Raw genomic sequence first — 5752 nt, 5'->3', positions numbered from 1 at the left:
GATCAAACACTAGAATCAACATCATTAACAAAGTGATTAGCAAATGATTAAGACATAATTAGTGAATAATTAGCAAATAGATTAATGTAGGCATGGATACTCAAAAACCAGCAAATTCTCATTAGGGCTATGTCTCAATTTATAGAGTTTACATCAAGCATCAAATCCCATTGATTTCTCCATGATTCACTCCCAGAATATCTCCACCTCTTGCCCGATTCTCTCCACCTCTTCTCTTTTCCCTGAATATCTCCCAGAATAACTTCACACTCCTAAATTCTCTCATGCTACCCTTTATTCTCTCCCAGTAGATTCTTCTCACCTTTTCACAGGTTCTTTCACAATTACATCTTCTCTTTTACAGCCTCTAACCAAGAGCTTGTTCCCACACACACCCTATTCACTTGTATATTTCAACACCTCCCCTCAAGTGAATAATCCTAGCACTCCTGGACCCTATACCAAGTTTCCCTCTTACTTAATAGCCCGCGACCAGTGCCTCAAGTCCCTAAACTCCATAGTCCTTGACACTCTCTCTCTCTATGTGTCCAAGGCTACTATAAGTGCCCGCGACCTTGACTAAAGTGCTCACACATACATCTACCACGTGGCCTACATCATCGGTGGCTCAGAGGTGGTTTTACTTTATTGGGGCAGGTTACATTGGGTTGTGGGGTCTCTCTCTCTCTCTCCCTCTCAGAAAAGATGATCTGACTCCACTTCCTTTGGAGCCTCCATGAAGTTTGCCGATGTCGTTCTTTCTTCACTGGGTTTGCTGTAGCAGTCTCTCGCCATGTGTCTTGGCTTTCCACATTTGTGGCAAGTGAAGGTCCTCCCTCCTACTCTACCTCTTCCTCGTCCTCGTCCTCGAGAGAATCCTCCTCTGGTGAAGAATGCTTTTTCCTCTCCTGCTGTTGAGACGAGCCCTTTCTTCTCTTTGCCTCTGCTCTCTTGCTCTAGTAGAGTTGCTTCTATCTCGTGTATCTTCAATTCAGGTACATTCTTTAGTGTTGCTACAATGTTTTCATAATCTCCTTTGTCCACACTCTTCAGAAGTACAGCTAATGCTTCATCATCTTCTACCTTTTTGCCAATAGCTGCCAGCTGTTGCTTAATGCTTTTATATTTGTTCAAGTGTGTGATTAAAGGTTCACTTTCCTTCATGTCCAATTTGTAGAATTGCATTAACAAATTTATCTTTGAATTTTTTGCTTGTGTACCAAATAATTTATTGAGTTCATCCCATGCATCTTTTGCCCACTGTATCCCTGTGATGTGATGAATGATTTCATCATTTAAACTGAGTGCAATAGGTCCCAATGCTTTTTCATTCCTGCTCTTCCACTCATTTTCCCCTCTCTCTGGGCATTCATCTCTCCCTTCAACTAATCCCCACAGATTTTTCCTCATCAGCAAATACATGGTTTTTGTCTGCCATGTATAAAACTGTTCCCCATTAAATTTGGCTATTTCCTGTGCTGAACTCATGGTGATGTGAAGGGGGTCTTACCTCTTGATCCAATTTCAAGATTCAAGGGCAGTGTCTACCCTTTTACAACTCAATCTGGTGTTTAATAGATGATTACAATAATTTTATCAGCATAAAATCACCAAAAATTACATTAAATTAAGGGTAACCAATTTGTACGGGATGGTTGGAGTATCAAACCAACTCCGATTTGCAATCTGAAGCTATAGGTTTCATAGAGATGTGGATGTATGCATATAGATGTAGATGTATGGATGTGAATGTGAATGTGGATGTGGATGTATGCATGTAGATGTAGATGTATGGATGTGAATGAGAATGTGGATGTGGATGTGGATGTATGCATGTAGATGTAGATGTATGGATGTGAATGTGAATGTGGATGTGGATGTATGCATGGAGATGTGGATGTATAGATGAGATGTGGATGTGGATGTGAATGTATGGATGTGAATGTGAATGGGGATGTGGATGTATGCATGGAGATGTGGATGTATGCATGTAGATGTAGATGTATGGATGTGAATGTGAATGTGGATGTGGATGTATGCATGGAGATGTGGATGTATGGATGTGAATGTGGATGTGGATGTGGATGTATGGATGTGAATATGGATGTGTATGTATGAATGCGGATATGGGATTGGATGTATGATGTGGATGTACGAACATGGATGTGTATGAAGAATAATGAATGTGAATGTGTATGTGAAATAATGTGTCGTCGATATGAGTGAATGGATGAGAATGAGTACACATATGAATGGAATGTGGAATAAGTAATGTGGACTGAGGAGGGATAATGTGGAAAGACGAGAGTTCGATATAGAAACTGTATTTTGTGACCTGTTTGTAAATGATTGTTTTATGTCAAGAATGCTGGGAAAGCGTTTTGACCGTCTTGTGGATTAAGATCATGGAGACCTAACTGTTAAAGTTGCAAGTGCTGACGGAGAGTCAAGAGAGGACGTCTCGCGTAGCAAGGTCGACCGAGGTCTTGACCAGTCTCGGTTTGATTTAAATGGTGAGCTTTTGGTACGGTGGATGAGGGACCAAGGAAGCGGCCTATGAGTGAAGCGCTAGGTGACCTGCGAAGGATCCTAGAGGGTGTTGACCATACGGTGCTCGGGCTCTGGGTCGCCGAAGATACCCACAAGTGCGTCGTGGAAGATATTGGAAGGAGTAAGAGTTGTTTTCTGAAACCGGGCATGGATCTGGTTGATTGACCTTGCTGGTCCTCAACGGATTAGTCCATGGCTCTCTTATATGGATCTGTTGATTTATCTTACTGATCTTCAACAAGGATTCCATCTTGATTTTTATATATTGCCGGTTACTATGAGCTAGGAACTATTGAACAGGCCCCTAAGTGAACAGGTGGTGAGCGTTCTGGTTGCCAATGATGCCATAAGTACACCGATGAATGAATGATTAGAAATATGGATTCAACTAGAGATGTTGAGGATAGTGATCAATGGCATAATGGTTTCATTAAAGGATTGTTTTAAAGTTAGCTGATGCTGAGAAAAAGGCAATTTCATATTGGGTGCGTAAGTGGTGTGACTAGTTTTATGTTTGCATGAACTTCCGGCTAAGGGGCCTGGGAACTCTTTTCCTTGGTACCCGAGACAAAACCTAACCAAATTTCTAATTGGATCCCATCACTACAGTGGTTGGGCGGTTGGCTAACCCATGGGACTGGATGGGGTTAGGCTGGACTGATGGATCCATAAATCAAGGCTCAATTTCTATTATTACGATAGATAAAGTAAATCCCGGATAGAAATTGTTCTATGGATAGGAATCAACGGCTGTGCCTCTTGATGGGGGAAAAAGCGTGATCCTAATGATCCAAGTGCAAGTTTCTTCCTTGATCCGACCGAGTATCTTTATAGGTGCAGTCAGATCAGCGTGATCAGTAATGATCTTAACTACATTAGAGTAAAAAGTTATCCTGGTGGAATTGCCCATGCTTTCCGGGTAAGGGAAGTTTTTTCGGGTTCGGTTTTGGAAAAACCGACGGATTAGTCTCTTACCCGGATATCCGTGGACGAGGCCCCGAGTGTGGAACCCTACCCCATGCAAGAAGTGCTACTTCTGCTGCTAGCACCCCGAATCCATTGCGTGGTAGGGACAGGGATCTCACAGTTGGTATCAGAGCGAATTGGCTAATAAAGATCAACTGAGAAGCCAAATATGTCAAAAATTTATCAAGAAGCACAAAAAGGTTGTAATTGTGTGATATAATTCATACAATTTGATATTCAAACTGAAAATTTGTAAATTAGTAATTGGGTCTTCAATTGGAAGTACCGCAATTGTATGGAACCCTGACTTGCTTGAGGCCTAGACATGATGGTATTTACCTTATAGTTCCGAGTATCATGACTACCCGTATATACCGAGGGTATAACTGCAGCTCTTTACCGGTAGTATATACGAGTAAATCTAAGACTTGAAATTATAAGCATTAATGCTATCCAGTTAATGAATTCGAATGTGGTTGATATGATTTTTAATTCTGTTTGAGAACTGATGAATTGATTTGGATTCCGATTGAAAAATGATGATTTCTGAAATTTAGTTAAAATATAATAACATGAGCAAAATCGCAATGAGGATGAATGGGACGAGTCCCTGTGATGATATTCATAACTAGAATGATAATAATGATTTCAGCAAATCACTATGAGATTAGTGGATTGTGCTATCAAATTGCTACTGTTAACACTTAACATGGTAGATCAAGTTAAGGGATGACAAATTGAGAACTTGCTTGACTGAAATTCCCGTGGAGGAATGTTCAGAAAGAAATTTTTCGGTCTAATGGACCATTATCGTGTTAAAGATATGAATGATATGATCTGAATGAATTGTTATTTAATGATGAGTTCTATATAAGGGATATTTATCCCAGTATTCTGTTGGGTTGTCCAGAATATAAGAACCCCAGAATAAATTGGATCTTAAGAAAAAGAGTTGTCCTCTACTTTGCGAGATGAGGACATCTCGCATTTTTAAGTGGGATAGAATGTAAGATTCCTCCCCCAGCCTTCGAGGTATACAGGAGTAAGAACCTCCCTTTCTGATCTTATAATTATTCCCTCTCTAAAATAAAAGAAAGATTCTGATTAAAAAGGAAGACCCTTTCCCCAAAATACTTTCACAAGAGCCCTTTTAAAGCTCTGTATGGACAAGATTGCTTAACTCCATTAACTAGGTCCGACCCATTGATTAGGGTCGAGATGTCCAGACAAATGCTTGATGACATGGAGCAGCAGATGCAGGCAATTCATAAAGATATAAAAGCTGCCCAGGATCGACAGAAGCAGTATGCAGATAAGAAGAGGATAGTCAGAGAATTCAAAGAAGCATATATGGTCTTCATTTAAGTATGGCCCAAAAGAAGTTCTTTATCTCTTAGGAAGTATAAGAAGTTATCCCCCAGATATTGTGGGCCATATCGGATTTCAAAGAAAGTAGGTGACTTAGCCGACGAGCTTCTTCTACCTCCTCATCTCAAAGTTCATAATGTATTTCATGTAAGCCTTCTAAAGAATTATGTGCCAAGCCCAAATCATGGAAAGACGGTAAAACTTCAGTGGCAAGATACACCGTCCGCTTCTAGGTTATGCTAGTTCCTTCTTTTATATAAGTCGTAACTCTTACTTGTCGCTCACAGTAATCTTACTTCCATCGATCTCCTTTATTTCTTAATCTCTTTTATGGCTTGGCAGCAGGACTTGGTTTTATCCATGATGATTTCTCACCTTCAAGACGCAAGCGAGTCTATGAAGAAGGATTTTATAGAACTGTATGAGCGCTCACTTTTCCCTCACTTGGGAACTTCTGTAGCTCAGACCAAATGGCGGACATATCGAGACATAACTAGGGTCGGCATCTCTTTCGTAACAATGTCTGCTTGGCTATGGTTATTGAAGCTTTGGGTTTGGGTCCCCGATACTATTGCGTGATGAGATCAAGGCATGGTGGGTTTTCTGAGCGGGTCTTCTTACTTGCGTGTTTTATTCCTCACCAGTAGATATGCCTTTATCTCATTTTTGGCTTGCCTCTTAGAGGTCCTTTTATTAGGTCACCTCATACCAATGAGGTAGGTGCTACAATAACCAGCTGAATTATTCCCATAGATGAGTTACCTTATACGTGTGCTGCTTGTGAGTGCTACTTTTGTGACCATATGATGGACGGGCTTTCCTACCATATTCTAGGAATTATCATCTTAGATTAATTGAAAGAATTTTA

This window comes from Cibotium barometz, chromosome 11 (assembly GCF_041138505.1).
Source record: "Cibotium barometz isolate CiBa-2024 chromosome 11, ASM4113850v1, whole genome shotgun sequence".
Taxonomy (NCBI): domain Eukaryota; kingdom Viridiplantae; phylum Streptophyta; class Polypodiopsida; order Cyatheales; family Cibotiaceae; genus Cibotium; species Cibotium barometz.
Note: the sequence above shows the minus strand (reverse complement) of the source record.